The sequence below is a fragment of the Oxyura jamaicensis genome, chromosome 6, assembly GCF_011077185.1.
Source record: "Oxyura jamaicensis isolate SHBP4307 breed ruddy duck chromosome 6, BPBGC_Ojam_1.0, whole genome shotgun sequence".
In the NCBI taxonomy this organism is placed as follows: Eukaryota; Metazoa; Chordata; class Aves; order Anseriformes; family Anatidae; genus Oxyura; species Oxyura jamaicensis.
Window position 1 is genome coordinate 5,227,213 of NC_048898.1, and position 25,244 is coordinate 5,252,456.

Here is a 25,244-nt window from a genome sequence, read left to right on the forward strand (position 1 = left end):
GTCCATTCATTGTCAGCAATGTACTGCGCACAGCCAAGGTTTCTGACAACCACCTACCATCTTCTTCTCTCACCTCACTGTGGAAAACATGGTTCAGGGGCACAGCAGCACTTGCATTGCTTTCCCACTAAGCTGAGGAAAGTCTAAAAGGGAACGTGTTATGGTGCTTGACAAGAGGAGCTGGAATCTCTGATTTGACTCCAAGCAGAGACGAGAGATGACATGGTTGTTGTGGTGAAGGGAAGGGAAGCTAAGTGTTTCTGTGCTATATGTGCTCTGGAGCAGTTACTGTAGAAAGCTCCAGTGACTGAAAAATGCAAAGGTGCTTTGGACCTAGCAGTTATGCCTGAGAGTGACGCAACAGCCTAACTAACCATATTTAAAATGCAGTCAGTCCAGAGGGTTGAGAAGTTAAATCTCACAGGACCAGAAGGAAGGACTGTGCCAGCATTCACTGACCAACCTTCAAGCTTTTCACCCAGCTAACAGGCAGCTGCACCAGTTCTGCTCAGCCCTGCCTATGTAGCGCAAGAGCAGGTGTTATCCCCCTTTACAAGGCAGTCTCTGCAGTGTTCCCTGTCAACTTGTTTCTTGACCGCCTCAGCAGCCGTAGTGGTACTCCGTTGTTGTCTGGGGACAGATGGAGCAGCTATTGGGGATTGGTGCCTTTATAAAGCCAAGAGCAGCACCACTCTGATTCTTTCTGCAGCATTTTGCCTCCACATAACACGGGACGCTGTACGTAGACAGCTGGAGTCTCTGTACATTGCAACACATTCCGAAGCAGTTGCATTAACCTTCAGTTTTTTGTCACTTGGTTGAACTCAGTGACTTGCTGAGAGAACAGAGATGTCTGCATGCTCTTTGTTTTTTCTAAAAGAAATTTTGTTTTCTCTGAGCAACATTACATGCAAAATGTATGTGGGTAGCCCAGAGTGAATAGCTTAAAAACAGCAGTCTTTATGAAGCTGTGTAACAAGCACAGCCACCACACCTGGCAGGACTAAAGTAATAAAGCAGTTACAATGAAGGGAAAAAGTGTAGGGGTAACATGTTTTTTCTTGTCAGAGAACTTTAAATTTAGCACTATCCAGGCTCTCCCAGTGTTATTCTGCTCTACAGAGAAGGAAGCTCCTTGTGCCCCTGACACCCTGCGGGTTTTATAGCACTGCATTTTGACCAATGCTTGCAGCACTTATTAAGCACTCTAACACCCTGCCTGGCACAGGGCAGCACAATGTAAGGTACTTGCAATGCAGATGTATCTGGCTGCCACACAGCCTCATTATTTCCCCCTTTGCAAGAAAACATGCCACACTAGAGTTCCACACTGATGTGAGATTAAGGTTTGCTTTCACTACAGACAATTTGTTTTGCCACACGTTGCTGTTGCTTCTGTGGACTTCTGCAGTACTACCAGCAATGCCTACAGCAAACAGAGCAGCAAGACCGTGCAGCACCCCATGGGGAGGCGGACACTACCCACTTTACCCCAGATCACACTAATAGGGCACCTAGCTCAGGACTCATGCAGACATCCCTGAGCTTTTCACTTCTGCCCTATCAGCGCCACAAAGCAACTTCCAATTTGGCTCAGCTTTTCATTCCTGTTAAAGTGTACAGGATGACAGCGTGTAGGCTTTTACAAATGGATTACTAACCTCAAGTAAAATGCTACCAATTACTTCTGTGATTCCAGACAGTTCCAACACAGTCTTGTTAAACCTCCCAGCAATTCCCATACGCTGCATTACAAAGCCGCAAGGAACATAAATTACATCTTCAAGGGGACATTTGACAGGACTGACTGACACAAAACAGTATGTGCAAAACAACACACTAAGAAACGTACAATAAAAACCACACAGCATATAAATCTATGCGATTATTAGTCAAACTGAAATCCATACTGCAATCAAAGAGAAGACAACTAGCCTTTGCTTCCAGGCTTTCAGCATTTTTAGTTACAACTATTCATATTCTTAAACGTTTGCAGAGTCCCACTGTGTGCTGTGCAACCTACTGCAGAAAAACATGGCTTTTGTACCATCTTCAAGTTCTGGAAAATCTGTGTTCTGTTCCACTAATACATTTAAAGATCAGCAACAAAGGTAATATTTACTAAAATAAAAGAGGTTTTGTTTTTGTTGGCTGGTTTTCAGTAAGAAAATTACAGGCTGTTTCCATCACCTCAACCTCCAAGCAAAATACCAAGAAACAGAAATTGCAATGAAAAATTCATTCAGGAAGAAAGAAAAAATAGATCCTCCAATCCGTCCACCTGACTTCTCAAAGTGCTTGGTTGCATGTCGTGGAGGAAACAATTAGTGATGAGTTTAGTGATTTATTCTGGCCTTCAAATAGAGTCATAGTTTTAAAGACGTAGAGTCAATAAACAGGCTTTTCTTTAATTTCACAAAAATTTAGAAACAAAGCTTTCTATCTATGCACAGCAGAAATAAGCAGGACATATGAGTGCAGCATTTTTAGGTGAAAAGCAGATCTTAGTATTAGAGATACTTGCATCTTTCACCCTGTAGCATCTGCTGATGTTCTTTTCTGGCTATTATTGAGTTATTAAAACTGTCTCTAGCTGTCAGTGTAAAGGAATGTGTAAAAAAAAGGTTAGTGCAAGCACTGTCAAGCACTTGTGTCCAGTTATCACCTAGACAAAAAAATAATAATAAAAATAAAGGAACAAAGGATGTCTGTCTAGCTCCCACAGATAAAACTTCAGTAAAATCTTTCAAAAACGGTTTCAAAATCTCACTTTCTCTTACAGCATGCCTAATTGAAATAATAGTATTCCCATGGTGAAGTGTGGTAGAGTAAGTGAAGCATGAATTGGCAAATAGCTTGGATTTGAATCACCTCTCTGAGATGTAGTTTCATTGATTTCACCTAAATTACTTCTGATTTGTGCTATTGTAAGAAAAAAGAAAAAGAAAGAGCTTTCATCTTGATTTTGCAGTGGAGAACTTGATAGCAGTTACACTGTTGACTGCAGTGAGTGCCAGGTTCAACTCAGAGTCTGAAGAATGCAATCTTCAGAAGATCCAGTAAATTTTACTGCTCCCAGAGAGCTGCAAAGAGCCAGGTGACCAGCTTCTGCTGAGATACTTTTGCTGTCCACCATCGGTCCTGAAAACACTACTGTCTAAGGGCAATTCTTAAAAAGAAAATTAATTATGTCAGAAATGTCTCTCCTGGTATGCGAAAGTAGAGTGAACGGGCTGATGTGCTTCTTTTACCAGGCACTAAGGAGGCAATGGGACTTTATCCTGCAAACACCACAAGCTTGGTTTGCTTTAATCACCTTGTAGGAGTAATTTTATGAGTGAAAGCATCATGACCAAAAAAAAGCATCCTGTCACACGTGGCAAAAAGAGCGAGAAGCAGAGTCTGTAGGTAGCAGTGCCAGTAACAGTTGTGGTTGTTCTCAAAGGCTGACCGTGGCTGGAACTTGAACCTACTCCTTATTGAGCTCTATACTATCAAAATGTTAATTCTTTGCACTATTTAGTGTGTATAAATAACCATTTGTTTTCTAAAAAAAAGTCAAGGAAAAAGCAGTATATAATAATCATAAGACAAATTGAAGGACTCAGCCCAGTGTGTTTTCTGGATTCTTAACAATTTGTTACAGCTAATGGTCCTTGCTTTCACCTCACACCATTAATTTCCAAAGCTATCGTTTATCTCCAAGAAAACTATTGAGCTTTGATCACTATTGCTTAATTACTTGGAAAAATAGACACACTGTTAATATTAATTTGCTTTACAACAGGTCAAGTAGGTTATCTTCAATTCTCAGCACATTCTACAGCTGCCATTTTATGCCAGATAGCAATTAATAAGATTATTAATTTAAACAAAGCCTTTTACTTTTACTAGTGAGAAAAATAATCCTTATTAGAGCTCATGAACACTCATATTTTACGACCCAACTCCTGTTGTATCTTGTTTACCATATGTGAGCCCCCAAGGTAAAGCAATTGCAAGCTTTACCTTGACATTTCTATGTAAATCGCTCCAAGTTATGCATGGAAATCTCATAAGGCAGGTTCTGTCTTTCAGGGAAATGGGAGAATGTTCTCCTGAAGACTAGAAGGACAAATTTCAGACCAAAGTCATGAGAATAAAGTAGACTTAAATATTTAAGTCAGAGAAGTCTAATGCAGGGAACTTTTAATGTCTTCACATTAAGTCAAGAAGTGTCTTGGATGTCTCACCTAGCTCCTTAGTACTCAGGTTTCCTGAGGCCTTCAGGGGACACCTGGCTCAGTGTCCAATTTTTGGAATCAGAAAAAAATATATTCATGACTTTTGAAAGCTAGTTACTGAACAACTAAATGGTAACCAATTTTTGAATGAAAAGAATAAAAAGGTAGTCTTGGCATGTACTTGTCAGCCAAACTATGGCAGATTTTGTTTGGGTGTGGAACTTGCGTAAGGTCATCTTTTGCACCTTCATCAGCTTAGAGAGAGAAGAGGGGAGGCTTGAAATATTCAAATCCTCTATATATTTTAAGAGCTTTCCCACCTAAGCACACAAAGGGCTAAAGGAAGGCGTATCATCATCAACTTCAGCTCTAATTCAGATGTTTTTCTTCTATAAAGTTAGTAGAAGCACATCCATTAGCAATAGCCAGGGGCTGTCACAAAATGGAGGGAGAGAAGGAGGGCATTAAATGAGTCTCCCCAGAAGCCCAATTTGTGTTTCATATTAGTCATACTTTCCCACCCTTTGGACTGTAAATTGTCAATAACCCATGCCCCCACACCCCCTATCACATGCCAGCCCTCTTTAGCAGAAACAAGGCACATTTCTTCAGCCTTCATTCACAGAGAACATTCTCTAAACTTTGTATCACTTCCCAGCTGTCATCTTTCAATATGCTGAGATCAGTTTGTCAGCCTTAGCAAAGCAAGACTGTCCTACCCAGAAGTCAGGCACACACTGACCAGCAGATTGCTTCTTTGGCCACTGATTTTCCCAAAGAGCAAATGAACAACATTTTCCTCAAAGCCAAGCAATGCTTACATCCGAGTGGTTGACCCAATGATTCATCTTAATGTATAATAATGATGATGTTATTAACTTATTATATGCTAATTCTTGTTTTGGGAAAAAAAAATAGGATGAAGAAGGCTGCTGATGAAAGCTCTACATTGGAAGAGGACAAATAAATTAAGATTATAGATCATTCTCCCTTTAATGAAAACTTTTTTTTGAGGTTTGTTTGAGTGGGGAGAAATTGTTCTTTCCTGTGATTGCTTCCTGTTGTCATGCAACATACAATTTCTTCCAGCTCATTATCAAAAAGCACATTCACTTATTTTTTCACCTTAACTTCTCTCAGAAGATAAAAGACAACAACAGTTTGGGTCCATCTAGCAAACAGAGAGCAAATAGTACATCAAACCAGAATTAGCTAATTTAATTCAGCTCAGGAACATGGGAGATCTGAAGTGAACTCCTTTTGTGATGCAGAGTAATGAAAAGTCGACAACATGAAATGGAATGCTTTTACCATTACGAGTCTAACTAGCTTTTGAGTCAGATCCCGATCTAGATTGACTTTTAGAGGCAGAACCCCAAATCCTTGTGACTGAGAAGAAACCATCTACCTCATCTTCTGCCGACTTCCCTGGCAGAAACAACCAACATGACGGTTAAAAATTACAGTGAAAAACAGTAGGTGGGCTTTGGCTTTGAGATATTGACAAAGAAATCCTAAATTGTTAATCTAATGCAATCAAATTCAAGATGTAAATGTTTATATAGCATCACATTTTACTATATACCACATAGTATAAGTTATATACAAGTAAATAGTTCTTAGGTTATACTACATAAAGGGCCTCAGAGGAAATCCAAACGCATGCTGAGATCATATTGATATACCAATATTTCAGGAGGAAAAATGAAAAAGGAGAGAGATATCCCTCTCTCATTTAAGCTTGCTCCATTATCGCACAAAAATAACCAGCACCAAAGTCACTTTCATTCTGAGGACAGAATATTAGACTAGATTCACACGTCAGACTGTAAGTGAATTAATATTTCGTAATAACCCATACCTCCAATGCTGGATTTTCCTTCTTTTTTTTTTTTTTCCTTCTATCAACATTGTCTCGTCCCTCCCAATTCTCTGCCCAACCACAAAATGTTTCATGTTTTGCAGGCATCTGTTTTACGATGACAAGTCTGACCATGTACGGTGCTTCTACCACCTGAAATGCCTTTCTTGTTTTTCTCTTCTGTTTCTCTCTTATGTTGTCCTTCTCTCTTTTAATCTAACCTGAACAAATCTCTTTTCCCTTTTACTTCTAATAACCAAGAGCTGGAGCAGAAAGAGATGAACTCACCACGGGATGCCTTATACTCTCTGAAGCACTGGGGGTAGAGTCAGTGCATGAGAAAGCTGACAGGTATTAAAGGTCTGGTACTGCAAACGGCTAGGCAAGCAATTAAATCTTCACACAGAATCCAACTATTTAAGCACTGATAAGACTGGGGTGTACAGCTGTCTCACCCTGGGGGAGAAAAAATATAAAGCCGAGTGCAAAGGACAAAAAGGCAACAGGGTAATTTTGCTCCCCTTAGAAATCTTCTTCTGGTACCTCTACATAGCTAATCACAAAGCATTAACACAAGTAAAATTTTTGGGACACCTCAGGGTCCAAGTGTAACTCTATACCATATTACTTCATTACCCACCTTGTTCATCCTATGGCTCTTTTGTTTGATGGTGTTTATGTTGTTTTTTTTTTTTGGGGGGGGGGGGGGGGGGGCCGCCCGGCGGGGGAATTGTTGTGTTTGCAAAATTCAGCTTCTAGATGTTCAAGATCTTTATATCAGCACCACTGATACTAGAGTTTGTGTGCCATAGTCCAGGATTTGGAGTTTCGGTTTCCACAACTCACCACTCCACTGAGGAATCCTGCTGTAAGTTCTTATGACTACTAAACATATACGACAGAATTAAAGTCTCAAATGGTTCCGAAGTAACCAGTTCTTTCTCCCAGATAAAAACACCCCACTCTAACAAGTTTGCTCTGACTACTCATACAGTGACAAGTGTCATAGACTGTGAACACAGTTTAAAAGACAGAGAAGACTGAGTTGGATGGAGGGAGATGGCCTAGTTTTAAATTCACCTCTGTTGCAAAAATGATGATGCTTGTATGTGTGGAGTGTAATGCCAGGGGCTTCTGTCCCTGTGCTGAATCACTGCTAGGAAGTGCTCCACTCCCATTTGCCCCATCGGCCCCCTGCCCTTCGTTAGCTCCCAGTCCTCAGCTGGCAGAGGGAGACACTGCTCCCAGAGCAGCGCTCGCCAGGGGTGCATGGCTACAGAACCAGAGCTGGCAGGCACAGCAGGTGGGAGGCACATCACAATTTAAACATCAAATAAAGTGTATTCCTGCATTTACAATCAACTACTCTCAAGTGTTATACACACATTATAAAAACCACAGCAGACTTGCCGTCAGCCCACATGTTTCTGTTCCAAGTTTAATTCACTGCAGCATTTGTTTCATGCTGCTGCTAAGAACATGCTCCGGTTATCTCGCTGTTACTCAATCTCAAGTACAAGGGCAGATCTAATGCTCTCCATGAGGTCAAGAAGGCACAACTGCATCCCTATGTTCCTCAAGGTTCTGTCCCTTCACAGATCTCCAATTATGCACAGATCCTGGTGTAAGTCTCCTTTACTCTATGTTTCAGCAACTGTAATAAACAATCCTGCTACTTCAGCAGCAGATGCCTGGGAAGGACTACGTAAGCTTCTAACATTTTCCTGCCAGAAATAAAGCAGTTAAGTGGCAAAAATGCCAAGAAATACCAAAAATACTGTTCCCCATTGCTAGAAGAAAGCCAAAACAATTCAAGTGGAGAAGTAACACCTACTTTTGTGGAGGCTGAGAATAAAAAACAAGCAAAAAAATTGTTTCATTGGCCAATCCTCCTCATGCAACTGCTTCCCTCCCCGATGACAACTGGAAAAACTGAAAAAAGAAAATAGAGCCTGACTTTTCATCTAATCTGTCCTGTCATTTACTTGCTGAAATCAGTCCTTTTTTCCCAATCTTTTCAAGGGTCAGCATGTGAAATACAGTAAGAACTTCCATTTATTCAAGTGATGCACAACAGCAGGATCAAGCAATCAGACACATCAGACCTCTTGCAGACGTTAAGCCCAGAAAGTGGTAAGACCATGGTGGCAAAATCCAGCTCTTTTCCCACTACAGCAGTACTTTGCACTACCTTGGGAATCCTCAGGAGAAGTCTTACTTTTCCTTCTGGATCCTCTCTGGATTGCAGGCAATATAGCACAATTTACGAGCAAAGAGTAGAAGCATTTGTGTTAGCAGTTCTCAGGAAATATATATATATATATTTCTTTTTTTTTTGACACCGTGCTCTCATCTTGCCTGAAGAACAGCAGTACCCTTTACCTACCTACATGTGGTCACATGAGGTCAGCCTGACCCTTCACAAACAACACGATGTTCACAGTGTTCTCAGTGCATCCTAGACCATCATATTTGTGAAGTCAGCCTGTCACCCACAGCCTTGGGTAACAACACATTCACCCACCTTGAAGTTTCCTTCTTCTTTTACTTTTTCAATCAGGTACATATTGCAAAACTCAACTCCTTTAGCAAAAATTAAATACTATCCTCCTAAAAGATGCTGTAAGTAATACAATGCTCTAGCTCCCCCTTCCAGTGAAAAGTCTGCGCCCAGAATTAAAGAAATAAGAAGACACAGACTTCCACCATAGGAGAATTCTTTTCATGGGGCTAGTTACAAACCAGATCAAAAGTATATGCTGGATTTTGATCCTAACAACATAAAACCCATTATACTAAATCATTTCCCCATGGAAAGATTTCAATATATATGAAACTATCAAAGATCTCCATTATACACATAAAGGGTACTATGTTATATATATATTAAAAAAAAGAAAAAAAAAAGAAAAAAAAAAGAGTAATATAAAGCCTACAGAGAAATAGGAAAGATAAATGAACATCTACCACAGAGGCTGGGCAATTCCTAAATGGCAAAGGGTCAGAAAAAAATCTTCAGGTTATATTGTGAAGCATTTCTATTATCTTTGTGATTGAGTAGAGCACAGGGAGTACTATCAATAAATGTCCATACATGTTTTATAGTTTGGCTCACTACAGCCTATTTCAATTTTCACTGACTTGTTGAAGAAAAAACAAAAAACAAAGCAAGCAGTCTTGCCAGCTATACGGGAAGAGACTACTAAACAAACCATTCTATGCTTTGACTTCTAAAAAGACTGAATTTAAACCTTCTGAATTCCATATACAGAGAATTACCACTATCTCCCTTCATGAGATAATAAAGAAACCCCATGGAAATATAAACCATATGCTAAGTTAAGTACATGCTGGGACATTAGTCATGTCATTCCGTTTCTTCTTAAAATTGCTTTAAAATATTCATGTCAGATAATCATAAAGCATCCTGAATTTTAAAGAAGTTGAAAGGAAAAACAACTGATTCTAAAGAACATGTTTCCCATTTCTAAATACAAGCCTGAAGCCACAGGGGTCTGTATTCTTTTGCTAGCTCTGGTGGTCTTCAGCTGATATACCCGCATTAACTGAAACAGAGCGAACAAGAGCTGATAGAAGATAGCTCGCAGTGTGTTTTGATCTCTTTGCTCCCTTTTCCCCACCTTAATTCATCTTACCTGGAATAACATGTGTTTTTTATAGGGGTCAAAGAAGCCTTTGAACTTTAGATGCAAAACCTTCTCTAAATTTCAGCCTGTAACACTTCACAAGCCTTCTGAAGTCCCTTACATAAAGCTATACAAGGATCACCTACGCTTCTTAGTCTCTTTTTCCCTGATAAGAATCAGCATTATAGAACACTGACATTGTAATCTACAAAACAGATATGGCATACATGGTCAACCAGTCTGAAGTCTATTCTGCCAATCCCAAGGTAATTGTGTGGTTTCAACCTCAAATCTTTTATTGCTTTGTTTCCTGAGAACATTTGTCAATGGCACACTATTAACAGATGTTTGACTCATGTCACCAGCTTTAATTCCTGCCCATTTGTTTCTAAACAGGACTGAAAGCAGCAGGATCAGACCACCTCCAGAGTCAGCACTGGACTCTAAGCTAGTGAAAGTTACGAATGTACTTCACCATCCGTTCTGAAATAGTCTCCTCCCTTTGCAAGCTGTTTTTCCTATACACCAGTTGCAGTTTCTAACACCCACCTAGACTCCAACTTTTGATTGTCCACTGATACCTGTAAAGCAGTCAAGAAAACAAATCTTCGAAAAAGACAGATTAAAACGAAGTGCTGCTTTTGGCAGGTTTTTGGACTATTCCAAAACAACAGAATAAGTTGCATTCTCTTACCAACTTTACCACAGAAATTCTGAGCTACTTTGTAGAGAACGTTTACCTTCTGTGCCATTTTGTAAACCCAAAGTCATTTCTAGACCACTTAACCTTGTCAGGTGCAATTCTTTTGTAATCTAACCTAGCAGCACTCCACAAAGCCCCACTTGCAGTGCATCATTAGAGCTTGGGAAGGTGTGGTCCAGTAGGATCATAGAATCATAGAATATCCCGAGTTGGAAGGGACCCATAAGGATCATCAAGTCCAACTCCTGGCACCGCACAGGTCTCCCCAAAAGTTTAGGCCATGTGACTAAGTGCACAGTCCAATCTCTTCTTGAATTCAGACAGGCTCGGTGCAGTGACTACTTCACTGGGGAGCCTGTTCCAGTGTGCAACCACCCTCTCTGTGAAGAACCTCCTCCTGACGTCGAGCCTAAACTTCCCCTGCCTCAGCTTAACCCTGTTCCCGCAGGTCCTATCACTGGTGTTTATGGAGAATAGGTCACCTGCCTCTCTACTCCCCCTCGTGAGGAAATTGTAGACCGCGATGAGGTCCCCCCTCAGCCTCCTCTTCTCCAGGCAGAACAGGACCAGTGACCTCAGGCGCTCCTCATAAGTCTTCCCCTCCAGGCCCTTCACCATCTTCGTCGCCCTCCTCTGGACACTCTCCAACAGTTTCATGTCCTTTTTGTACTGCAGTGCCCAGAACTGCACACAGTACTCGAGGTGAGGCCGCACCAGCGCAGAGTAGAGCGGGACAACCACTTCCCTCAACCGACTAGCAATGCTGTGCTTGATGCATCCCAGGATACAGTTGGCCCTCCTGGCTGCCAGGGCACACTGCTGGCTCGTATTCAACTTGCTGTCAACCACGACCCCCAGATCCCTTTCTGTGGGGCTGCTCTCCAGCGTCTCGTCGTCCAGTCTGTACATATAGCTAGGGTTACCCCGTCCTGGGTGCAGGACCCAGCACTCGTCCTCAGTGCCGGAAAAAGAGCCCTGCCTGTTGCAATCCCCGCTCCGCTGCAGGACGCGCCTGCCCTGGAGCCGATCGCCTCAGCAAGTATAAAGTAAAAGTAAAAGTAACAATAAAAGTAACAGTAAAAGTAAACTGTTTCAGTTAAACTCCTTCCAACTGTGTGAGAGGCAGCAAATGCTCTCCAATGCAAAAGTCAAGGCAATGGCCAAATTCACAGCTTGTGACTCGGAAGTATTCCACTCTCAAATCAGTTTGAGTACAACATTAATCCGTTGCTTTGGGCTAATTTTTCCATACCTCAGCCTGTGAAATGGGAAGACCAGACCTTCTTTCATGCATTTCCACTCCTTTCTTTGCACCACCATACAGGTGAAAAGAAAAAAAAAAGTTGCTAAAACGTGTAATTGTAATGTAATGGTATGCAGCTTCTGGCTAACACGTTATACCCCTTAGGAATCCATTTTATCTTGGTGTCTAAGGATGCAGCAGTGCCAAGTCAAGATGCCTCTGAACAAGCTTGCTTGGCCACCAGAAACAGTATGACTACATTAATATGACACGTAAAGCGAAGACATTTCTAGCTAATGCCATATTTTGCCACACTGAGATACCACTTGGCATACCGTATTTCTGCCACCCACCATATTTAGCACAAATGATAGTCCTATCTCATCTAGTACAGTAATACATCTATAATTGCTAGAACATCAACACTGAAAAGAGACCGGGCTTTGGCTAGTGTGTGCAAATAAGGCAACCTGCAATGTCAGGCAGTCACTGAGCCACAACTGTACCTACAGCATTGCCAAAAAGTGCACAGCATAATTCGGCCTGAATGCATTAAAAAAACACTAGTTGCAAGCCGGCGTTAGAGTTGATGTGCAGACTAATCATTCCCTTGGTGTCCCTCTTTGCCTGGAAAACTAGTGACAGTACTTTCTTACGTGTATTGTTATTTTTCTCTGGAAAGGAAAATCATCATCTTGTTTGGTTTTAATCCAGTAAAACATACACATAAAGTCCCATGAGAAATTAGTCAAGCCTATGTTATAATGGCTAAATTTAAAAAAGACACAAAAAGGGAGAAAAGCTTGATCTGGCAGAGGTACAAATATTCTATCCTGGAATTAACAAAGCACCTTTGTCAGTTCTCTAAGTTCACTAATATACTTCATGTATCTCAGCAAACTTATACAACCACTTAGAGGTACGGATGTGCTCAAGTGCTGTGCTGGGTAAGAAACAGCTCTCGGGGCTGTGCAGCATCAAGGGTCATGTTTAGTGTCAGTATGCAGTAAGAAACAAGACTTAAACAGGAGGTATTTCATATTGCCAATTTTGTGCTAAACTAAACACTAGTGTTCACTTGAATATCTTCTTCTTTCACTCATTTCTGGTAAATCTGATATGCATACAAATATTTATATATGATGAAATATTTGCTTGTAGGTATCGAAGTGAGAGACTTCATGCTAAAGGAGAAATAGGCTTTTCTAGAGCTTGGAGGTTTTATTTCTTGCCCTTATTTCAAGTATGATAAGCTGTTAACTTTTTGCCACTCATTCACTGTATGATTTTGGTTTTCTAGCAAAAACATTCTCAAAGGAGAAAATGATCCATTTCCACACACTGGAGATTATCAACTTGCATGTTAATTACTTTCCCCACTTTCCATTTTGTGTTTCATTATACCAATGCTAAAGCTATAGTGTGTCCAGGAATAACCAGATTTCCATGAAAGACAGCCATGCCCTGATAAACATGGAAAAAGTGACTGAAATGCATTATTTCCTCTACACAACAAGGATGGCAGCACACATCTCTGATAGTAACACAGCTGAAGCACACTCATCTCAGAAGAAAGTATTCAGTGGGCAACAGAAATACCTATGATAGCATTCTAGGTACTTACCACTGTACAGGGAAAAATAAGCCAAATAGAAGCAAGTAAAAGAAATCAAAGTGACAAAAATCACAACTAATAAATCACATGAAAAAAGACGTAAAATAAACAGTAAAACCATTGCTACTCTGATGTTGACTTGGTATTGTCTATGCATACTCGGACAGTAATTTTAGTCTGAAGTATCTGCTGATTGCTTGGGGGACAAAAGGGATAGGAGACTTAGAATTCATGTTATTCTTACCTCAATATTAAATAGATAAGCAGGCAAGAGAACAGTTACATTATGACTGTGCTTTCCGCCTCCCATACTTGCTTGAATTCCTTTGTGTTGCAGAACATAGTTATGGCCTTTTGTTTTGTTTTACTACATATATGTGGGTTTTAACAAACCCAAAACTTGTTAAATTATTTAAGAGGTTCTCAATTTTCTCCAATACTTGTCAAGAAAAGACTTATGAGAATACAAAAACTAAAACGCAAGTTTGGGTAATTTTGAGCCTTCAACTGTTTAACAGACAGGAAAATATTTGCAAATGAAACACGTTTACTCAACATTCTGATTTTTCAGCATCATGAGGTATGAAACAGTGATGCAGTGAAACAGCATCCATTTTGTTAAAAATATGAACTTCTCGCATTTTGCGGTGGAAACAGTTTTACTGAAAACAAGTCATTTTGGTGCCACATATTACTCTTAACCCCAAGATTTGAAAAAAAAAAAAAAAAAAAAAAAAAAAAATGGCCAAAAGGCCCAGACCCATGAAGCCGGCAAAAATGTCATACAATGTTCTTTAAACTGCAACATCCTTTAAACACGCACAGTACAATTAGAAAAGAAGATACCATTAACCAGCAAATATATCTGAAAACACTAAAGGACTGAAAAAGTTACATGTGGTTTAAAGTCTCTTCTACTTACATTGTTTCCACGTTCTTTTAATTCTCAAGCAGAAGAGCTGTTCCATATGTCTTTGTAGCCTATTTTCCATAAGAAGTTCCTGCAGAGTCAGAGAAGTTTCATTCTTTGATAGGATTACAAGTTTGTCTGATAAAGGCAAAACAGAAATGTAATATTCTTAGAATTCTGTAAGTTTTTTAAAGCCCTAAACTATATAGTTAATGGATTAAAAACTGACTAAATTACACTAAGTGCTGAAAATAAGAAGAAAGGGAAAAGTTTTTTGTCTGTTTGTTTTAAGGTAATCATGACTTAATAGGAACCAGTCCCACTCTATTTACAGTCTGAGCATAAATAGTACATCCCTGCAAATAAAACTACCATCAAACACAATCAGAATAATAAACAGTGAAGAGAGGACATTCATTCAGAATGGACCCAGACGCTTGATAAGCTGTTAATGTAAAATAAAATAAAATAGAAATAAAAAGCTGTAGTACATCCGAACATAAAGCTATAAACCCATGAAAAGGTTGCCACCCACACCTATAGAGGGTGGGCATTGCCCCACACAGCTGTGACTCTACCTACATTTCAGTGTGAGCCTTGGTTGCATGAAGAGAAATAACCAGAGATCAGCAAGTGCTTCGGCTCATCTCTGAGGCGGTGTTCTGACCTGTAACAAAATACTGCACATGGACTTCTTCTCACATTTTAAGGACACTGGAAAATTGGATAGGATGCCCAAAAGACGTTTTAGGAAACAAACCAAGGGGCAAAGAATAAAAAAATAGAACTGTCTTCATTACATTTTTTTCTTTAAGGAAAATATACTGGTATCAGGGCTCTTAAATCCTGCAGAATAACATTAACAAGATTACCTAAAAAAGTGATAAAAACCAAAACTCAGGTAAGAAAAGCATAAACCACTGAAATAGCAGAAGAAACAGCAGGTTCCCTCTCCCTAGTGTCCTCAGATGATGGGATGCCTTTCTGTTAACAATGCTTTTCTCAAGGATGATAAAGGAGCACCAGGTGAAACAGTGAATTTGCAGGAAGCTGGAAAACTGATCTAAGTATGGGCACAAGCAGAGATTTCAGCAGCATGCAGACAGCAATGCAAGCTTCCTTGATTATGTCATCTCTAAAACTGATTCTGTGGGCAATAAAGCAAATTGCTACCTGAAGTTGGGGCATGAGCTAACTAAAAACCTACTCTTCTCCGTTGTGCTTAACTCTTACGACCACATACAGTTTCTCAGCACACTCTCCAAACTACCAGCCATCCACAACTGTATCCACTCCCCATAGCTATGCCCAGAAAATTCCTCTGCTATTCTGAGAGTTCAAATTAAGGTGCTTCAGAATGTGCATCAAGTGTGTAATCTATGAGGTCTAAAAAAAAAAATATATATATATATATATATATATATACACATATCACTATTATAATATGCTCTAGCTTATATTTCATCTCCCTACCTTCTGTTTTCTTTAAGAATAAAGAAATGTCAACTTTCACATATTCCTACTCCGGTTTTTCCCTTTTATGATCGCCAAGACCAACACTGTCTCAAACCAGTCAATGATCACAGAATTCTTACTGTTTTGCCTTTTTTTTTTTTTTCCCAAGATCGCACATAATAAAACAGACCTAATACTGTTATCAACATGGATAACAGAAGTAGACTTTAGAACTTACTGCAGTGAAGGAAATGCCTCTGTTCCATCTGTTCAACACAGCAACTACTACCATATAAAAGAGAGTTCAATTGTATGATTGTTGCTACCGCGATTTTAAAGGATTTATTTTCTCTCCCAGAGGCATCCATGAAGTTTGGCCAATTCAGAGAGAGACCACCTAGATGTACAGAAACAGTAGCTTATTAATGAAATTTCTTTTAAAATCTCACACAAATTCAGATGAAGCTACCCAGATATTAGACTAGACCAGGTGTATGAAAGACTAAAATGAGTTCATTTCCTGCCTGATGAGTTTACTTCCTGCCTGTTTTTTCAGCTAGCCATACTTACTGAGATTCTGCATACAGCAACTGCATTTCTGATGTCTCCCCAGGAGCTGGCAGAGGCAGGTCCCTCTCACAGCTAGAAAAAGCGCGCTGCCAGCTGAGAGCGTTGAAGTGTTCCCAGCAGAGCAGAAGGGCACTATCTTCCCCTGTCCCAGTAGAAGTGTTGGTCTCTTTTTCTTGGAAAATGATAGTGAGGCAGCCTTTGCACTATGATGAGCTTTCAGATTTTTTCTGATGTTTACAAAACAAACCTTACACAAGACAAGAATTTTACATTGTCCAAACATATCAGTTACCCTTTTATGTTGCTCACAGTAGTAAGAATAGCTAAAGCACACAGGAAAGCATCGTACTCTCAATACCAATGATGCAGAATAACCAAGCAGCCAACCATCACATTTTGCAGAAGTCTTCAAAGGTTATCCCACATAAAAGCAAATTCAGACTAGATGAGTCACATGAGGAAAACAAGCTCGGAGAACAGAGACAAGCTTGTCTTGCAAGCCTGCAACAAACTGATTATAAATATTGTGCTAATCAAAGAAGTGAAGACATAGTGACTGACATTGTAGTTAGAATTTTGGGGAATATTGACAGAATCATAAGCATGGCATACCCACATTCAGCACTCTCACCCAGCACAAGAGTTTGAGTCACCTGTGACTCTGTTATGCACGGCACCATTCCTCACCTGACCTTTCCTTCAGTGATTTCCTGTCTGGTCATTGCCTCTCTTCTTACATTGTTATCCATTCCCAGCTTCTTTTCCATCACCATTTTCCCAACCTGCAAGGGTCTTCTGGACACACGCCTTTACTCCTCTCTCTACGGTCCACTGAAGCCTCATACTTTATTCTCTCTTCAGTGATTTCTTCCCTCCTCGAGCATTCAAAGAGCTTTAACGCTGCCTAGTCCTAAGTCTAAAAAGATCAAAAAAATAAGCTTGCACTTTTATTTACAACTTTTTTTCTGCCTGTGATTGAAATTTAAAATAACCCACTAGCAAATGACAACTACCACCCTCTCCATTCAACAAAATGCCTGTTTATCTTCAGATACCAAGAAACACAGGGGTTACTTGTAAAAAGCAGTGCTTCCAAAGCATATTTCAATGCTTCTTCTTAAGCTGTGTTAATTTGATGTCCTTTATGTTAAATTACTTTATTTTTCCTCTGAAGGTTGTAATTATTTTACTGTTATGAGGTAGTCCTCACTCCTTTCTCACCCTACAAATTACCTTGATTCAAGTCTAACTTGTCAAATTTAGTACAAGCCTGTTAGAAAAACATTTTTTTTCCAGAGCAGTTCATTTCTTTCCATGACATAAAACTATAACAAAACAAAACAAAAAAAAAACACCAGATTCTCATTTTTTTCTATTTTTTTTTTGATACTTAGCTAAATCATGCCCTGAAGTAAAAGGTATATTTTAGAGGCTTTTTTTTTTTCCTCTAAGCTCTCCCATGCGTTATTTCCCTCTGTCAGGCTGTGACAGCTGTTGCAGCTGCCTCTCCAGCCTTCTTCTTCTTCTTCACACTGCATTTCTGGTCAGTAGTTCAACAAAAGCATGCGTCTTTTTATGCCAAGGAGTCTGTTAGTACAAAGAAAGGTTGGCCAGGCAGTACCTGGGGAGAAACACTCCTTCCTAATATTATCACTAACTGTGTTACCTAGCAGATAGTATTGCTTCTCTGTGCAGCCTTCAGTATATCTGATGGCTCCCATCTGCAATCGAACTTGTGGAAAAACCTAATATTGAGCTTTTCACAGAGATGGACCTTGAGGTCTGGAAAGAAAAGCTGCCAAGTCAGCAATCCTCCATGAAGCTTCACGCTCACCCCAGGAGGGCACGAGATCAGTCACCCCAGGCTGGGGCCACTTCCCACCTTCTGTCCTTGAGGGCCACGTCATACCTACACATAAAACAGGCAGCGGAGGGCACAGAGCTGCCCCTTACTGGCCTGCTCACCTCAGCTGGCACTGTAATTCCTGCTCTCTCATGTCAGCAGTACTGTTTTCCTGTCCTCTCAGGGAACACACCAGCACACCAGCTGTCTCAGGGAAGCGGCTGTCTCATGTGTGGGACACCTCAGGCAATCAACCACCTCAGGCAACCAGCTGCCACACACCAGGAACCTCAGGGAAATAACCACCACCTGTGGGGCACCCCAGGCAAACCACAACTGCAGAGCAAGCATCTGCCTCAGGCAAGTGGCCACCAAGCATGGGACACCACTGGCAAACAGCCACCTCAGGCAAATGGTGGCTGTGTGCACTTCCACCTTCACCCACGTGCCCCACAGCGCTGCAGGAAATCAGAGAAATCAGCAGCATTTTTCTTTTCACAGCTGCAAAGCAGGACTTGGCCTGTCCCGTGCCTGAGTGGCCAAACCCAGGGGGCGCCTGCCTCTCCCCGGCTGCAGGACCACCACTAGGCCAGCTCCAGGCTCGCCCCACAAGTGACCTCCCTGCAGCTTTTTTAAAGGCAGAGGATTAGCTGGGGCAAAAGGGAGCTGGGACTCCGGGACTTTGGCTGCTCACAGGCTGCCACCTTCCTGGCTGTAAGAGCAACAGCACATCTCCTCTCCTTCCTTCCCCGACCACCCTGCGGCCTCTATTATCAGCAGCCTATAGCAAGCCACCCCCATCAAGGCAACTGTGCTCAGGAAATTCAGAGTGTGAAATTGGAAACAGAGAAATAAATTGTGGAGGTAAACTCCAGTAAACTGCAGTGATCACAGAGAAACACAACCCACATCTAGGAGGAGGAGGAGCAAGCTTTACTGCATATTTCCACAGCTGCTCAATATAACTTAAAATAAGAAGCAAGTCAGCTGGCTCCAAGGACAGGGGGAGGACAGGGAACTCGTATACCTTTCTCAGGCCATTTTAGTTAAATACCCCCTGTGACTGTAGGTTTGCTCATAAAAACAATCTCAGCATCAAATATTAAAGCCTTTCCAGGGAAATCTTTATCTTCTGTACTTACTACGTTCAATCATTTTTGTTCCTTTCATCAGCACTTTTTAAATAATTAATAGCAGGTAAAATTTTTCTTTTACATTAATACCATTCCTAGTACTCTAAAAAGAGCAGCTCCATCAGATGTCCACCACATAGGACCGACCAAGTGACACACTGTGCTGCTTTACCTTTTACATTTTGTGAGATGTGTTCATCTGATTTGTGTCAATGTAGAGCAATTCTAGGGCCACATGATAAAATGTTACTTTCTGTCTTATACATCCTTGTATAACCACAAGACTGGGGAAATGGAGATGGTTAATGTATGTATATAGTTACTGTGTTTGGTGTGATCAACGTATGTATATGGTTCTTATATTCAGTGGCTAATGTCTGTATATAGTTCTTGTGTTCTGCAATGGTCGCCTGACAGGAACAGCCTGGAGCAGTGTCGTTGCTAGGCAGAAGACTGGGGGGGGAGCATGCACGTGGTCTGGGGTCGAGAAGATTCGAGAAGATTCCAGAAGATGAAGAAGGCATGCTCGAAGGAGGATACGCCCACTAATGAATATGCATTAGTAGAGGTGATATAAGGCCGGAATGGGAACTATGGGGTGTGCGTCTTGGTGGAGCGGAGACTCCTGGCGCACCCAGTGCTGTTTGCTTGCCTTTATTCCTCTAATAAATTGCTAACTTTAACTGGAATCCTATTTGAGACTCAATCATTTATCACACATTTCAAGTCCGAACTGAGGACAATTTCTTTCCCCAGGTAAAACTGAAGCTTTCCACCCAAGCACCTGTGAGACACTCACTGCCCCTGGGCCCAGCTCCTGAGGAGACACGGGCATGGCAGCTGCCTTCAGGCCTCCACTGTGGGGCACAGCTGGTTCCTACAGCCTCAGCCCCTTGCATTTTCACACTTTTGCAACACCGCATGTCCACCCAGGTCTCCAGACATCTTCCTCGCCTCTGCACCACCAGCAAGCCCTTCTACCAACCTTCTGTGTGCCCCCAGTAGGGTGTCATGGCCCAAAGCCATGGGCTTCTTCAAGACCTCGTACAAGCACTTAAGACAGATTTCATAAGTGCCTCCTCCTGCTGCCTCTCCCAGGCATTTTCTGTCCTTCACCTTGCGTTCGCCTTCCCTTTTTGCCTTGGCAGCTCCCAGGAGCCTGTTGACATGGAAAATTCCCAATTACAAGCCTCTCCTTGGCATCTCAAGCCATAGGAACCAGCCCCTGAAAGCTCCTTTCCTCTTGTATGCACAACCTCTCCTGGTTGTGTCCCTGGACAGTCCCTGGTTCCATGACAGGGACCTCACTGGCTGCCCTGCAGAGCAGCCCCCTCAGGTTGAGCTGTGTCTGAATTCGTCCCCGTGCCACTGCAAGGCGAACCCCACAGCAAGAGCATATTACAGATCATCACACCATACGCCACAGCAAACTCCTTGTAATTTATGCCTACAGAATGGCTGCAACATAGTTAAAAATGTCAAATATATCAGTGAAAAAATCCAAACTGCTCTGGTTCTCCAGTTTGCCAATGCTCCGTTAATAATGTTCAGAGCATTCTACTTAATACAGTAACTACAAATTAAGTTGAAACAGGTCATTCTACCACAATAAACTACAGATTTCCAAACAGAGAAGAAAATTGCCGTTGACAACCTTCCCTATAAATTTGTATTTCATCTTTGTGCATATTTGATATTGCTATTGCTGTTAGTGAATTTTATAAAAAGTATTCCTCCTTAAATTTGGTTAAAGAACTTAATAGGAAGGAATAAAGCTATATTTTTTCAGCCTAAGTACAAATAATATTTTTTAGTTTCTTGACTAAAATGTCAGAGAATCGAAGAAAATGTTATTTTCAAGTCAAATAATGCTAATGCTATGCTACTAGAATAATACATAATGCAGTAGAAGAGATAAGTGATTCATATGTATCCACCACAATTCACTGGTAGGCTTTTTTATTTTTAACCGATATAGCATCTAATGGGCACAATAACTGGAATATGAACCCAAAGCTATTTTCGCTTCCAATCCACTTTACAATGATGCTTTTGCAATTTAAGTACCATTCTTAATCCATTTTCATAGGCCTCCTATTTAATGCAACAGGATGAAAGTGACCTTAGGGACATTTTCTCCTCTCCATAGCAGATAATACAGGCTTAACTACGTGAACTCCAAAATAGGAAGATGGTTGCTTTTAGATAGGACTGTCTCAGTCATAGCACAGAAACATTTTACAGCCACTGAGGCGTAACTATGTATTTACTTTCCCAGCAATAAAATTTTCTGCATTGTGATTGGTGCTGTAACTACGGTTTACGAACTCGTACTACAATTATTTAATGTAGTTCAATTTGCAAAACCCTCTCTTGCAATTGACTAATAATAATTGAATCATAATCTGAGCAAAACTTTCTCAATAACTGCTGTGCTATCATACTTCTCAATTATTTTGCAGTTAAATGCATATTTATTTTTACCTCTGTGAGAACTTAAACAACTTACTTTAAAATGATCTCCTTATTCGCCAGTTACAAAAACAACTTATTAACTTTTCTCCTACAACAAAACATTGACATTTCCAAAGTGAGATGATAATAATCTAATAGCCATCCAAATGTGAGACACTATCAAGAGGAAATAGGTTTTGTTTGCCTTTTTTCTTTAAGTTTCAACTGCCATAGAAGAGCATTTAATCATGCAAAAAGCAACATGCTGAAAAAAACATAGTTTCATTTAAAATTATGCATTTCAGTCATACAAAAGAACACGAGTTTGTCAAGCTGTTTCATTCACACACACACACACAAAAACTATTGGAAAAAAAGGAATCTTGAACTATATATATATTAATAATGATTTCAGAAACTAATTTCTGAAACATATTTCTACTTTTTAATATAAATTATTCATGTGGTTATGTTTTCATAACTGTTACACAACTGAAGATAATAACACGTTATCCAAAAATTATATATTTTATCCAATTTTATTTTGGTGTAAAATCAAAATAATCTGCTTCAGATTGAATTCAGATTGAATTTTCAGGGGGTTTGTTATCCGGCATAGAAAAAAATAGTTTTATTCACAAGTTGTGTTTTAAAAATGCACATTTTTCATTTTTAAAGAAAACCAAAATACAACATTTTTGCTTTTCATGTGACAACCCTGTGAGAGGACTGAGACAGAGCTCAGGAGTTTCACACTCCTATCTACTATCCAGAAATAATTAAGCAATTATTGTGACCCACTAGTTTCCTGGGAAACAGGAATTGGTTTGCGCGCTTTGACTAAGAAAGCATGGAAGACAGTGCCACTGTTTACATCCATATCTCTTCCAGGGCTGGTATACAAGTTAAGTAAAACAAACAACACTTGCCCGCCAAGCTTACATCACTCATTTCCCTTTCTCTGAAAAACTGAATTTCAAAGCTCTGCAAATGTGCTGTGGTATGGCAGAGAGTAAACATAGTTCCCAAAACCACAACAGGTATGTCTCGAGAATGGTTTGAAGTATATGATCTCACCTCATTTCTGCTCTGGGGAGAAGACGAGCCCCCAGGTAGTCAATAAAACATATGCCCTCTGACCTCGGAGGAAGTAGAATCATGCCCTGCTTCTCATAATCAGGTTCTAGGGATTAAAAATAGATTTATCTATCTCTGTTGGCAATAACAGCATAGGTGTTAATCAGTGAGTTAACAGGCACGAATACAAAGCTTCCCCACTTAGCTCTTAAAAATCTACATGCTACCAGTGAGCAAAACCATCTCTTTATCTTGATATGGTTGTCTGCCATTTGATACACTGAAGTTTTTAACAAATTGAGATGAAAGATGGCAGAAAACTGGGCTCTAAAATACCCCTTAATTTGGTGTTTGGTCAATGTCCCACATAAGGTTATCAAACAGGTCAGGCAATTTTCATGGACAAAGTATCTGCATAGTTATAAGCAGTGTGATGGAAATAGTGACAGAAAAAAATCATTCTCTTGTCACCCTGGATAAAGCTAGAGACATCCTTGTGTGGTTTTACTGTCATGGGATCAGAGATAAATTATGTATATGGCACAACACCATGCTGATTTTGGGGAGGGCATGGTGAAGGTGAAATGCATACATTCTGCTCATGAATGTCAATCTAACTGAAGCCTTGGAAATATATTGCTGACAGATTGCTAAGAAGCAAAAAGGACAGAAGACAGGTTGTCTGGGTGCTTGCCATGAGAACTAAACAGAAACTTCACTGTTCAAAAAACAATCAGAGTTCCCAAAAACATTTTTTGGGTAAAATAGGTGATTTTAAAAAGCATTCTTGCAAGGCTGAGACACATCAAATTCTGTAAGCATCAGAAAAAATAAAGAAACCTTCACTACTGAGAGACTGATGCCGAATCATGAAGTTGAAAATCAGTTAAAAAAATACACTGTTGGATGTGTTATTTCAGATGCAGTACTGGGCTATTCCTTCTTTTTCTAGATTTTTCCAGTTCAAGTCTTGACAGGTCCCCAAACCAGTCCAATGATCTACTTCCTTCTTGCTTGGTGGAGACTGATTGCATTTCACAGCATACTGGAAAATGACAAATACTTATGCAGTTGTTTAAAATGTAAATAGCAAATGATGATGACAGAAGACAAAGCAAACATAAGCAACTCTGTGAAGGATTGCTTCAGATTTATCTGCTGATATACAGATGCATATATGCACGCTTACATCTTTCCCTCAAATATTACGAGGTATGTTCTTTGATTTTATTTTAGTTACGAGATAATTTCTTCACACACTAATAATTGTCATTTTATGGCATAGTGGTAAATCAGTCTGGCCTTTAAGGTTTCTTTGCTGAACAGAAAAACATTTAATCTCAGAGAAGATGCCAAAAGGTCACGTGAATTCTGGTGCTGATACCTGTTTCTGGCACGCTCATGAACATGAGAGCAAACTGTATTACATTAGCTGGCAGAACAAGAAGATACTGCTGCTTGTTGCCTGTGATCAGCAGCTGGTACAGAAATGCACAAGTCAGTTCTAAATGCCTGTAGGTCAAATATGGTAGCTGGAGATTTTACTGACAATATGGGAACCATATACAGAGCTTTACGATTTAATATTACATTCACTATACAGCTTCAAAACAGACATCCAAGTACTGAAGCTAAAAGGAACATCGATGTTAGTCAGAAAGCGACCAAAGACAAAAGACTTAGGGCACCACAGGATGACAGCTCTAGAAAATTTGTAAAACTTTCAACACTAATAGATGCCACTGTCATCATTTCTCACTATATTCTGCGCAACCAAACATGTAATTGTGGTATATATGATGCCAAATGTCCCTTAAGAGCTTCATCTGACATGTGTCACTCATCTGAAAGGATTTCATAAAGTCACTGAATATTAAGCTGTACAAACAGACCCATCAATGCATTATCATTGGCAAAAGGTCAGGTTCTTCTTTTTCTTTTTTCCTTATTCTCTATGCTGTTCCTCAAAGAGCAGAACCACCACTTTACTCACATCAGGACATATACTGCATTAGGTGTTACTAGTATAGAAAACATAATTGATGTCTGTTACCCTTTACTACAAATGAAAATATTTTATCCCTCACTTCGGAAACGCTCAGAAAATCACATGGTGTAGCAAAAGTCTTCAGATGGCTCTGTGGTCCTCCAAACACAACAACAGTTCAGAAATCACCTTCTCAAAACACAGTATCAGTGTTTGATTCTGTAATGCAATGCACAAAACAAGACCTATCTAGAGTTTAAAAAAAAAAAAATCCAACATTCACTGAACAACAAAATTATTGTAGCTCATGGTAGAAGGTGTTGGTTCATGTTACAGTGATCTGTCCACAAGACAGAACTTGGAAAAAAAATCAAGCAGTAAAATTGAAACTCTAAAGATAACTAATAACATTATTTTGTGTTACTGAAGACAGTGAATTTTCCAGTGTAGAAAAAAAAAATGAATTCTGATCAATGGGAGAAATCTGTTTCTTCCATTCTAAGAACATATGTTCCTTTCCATT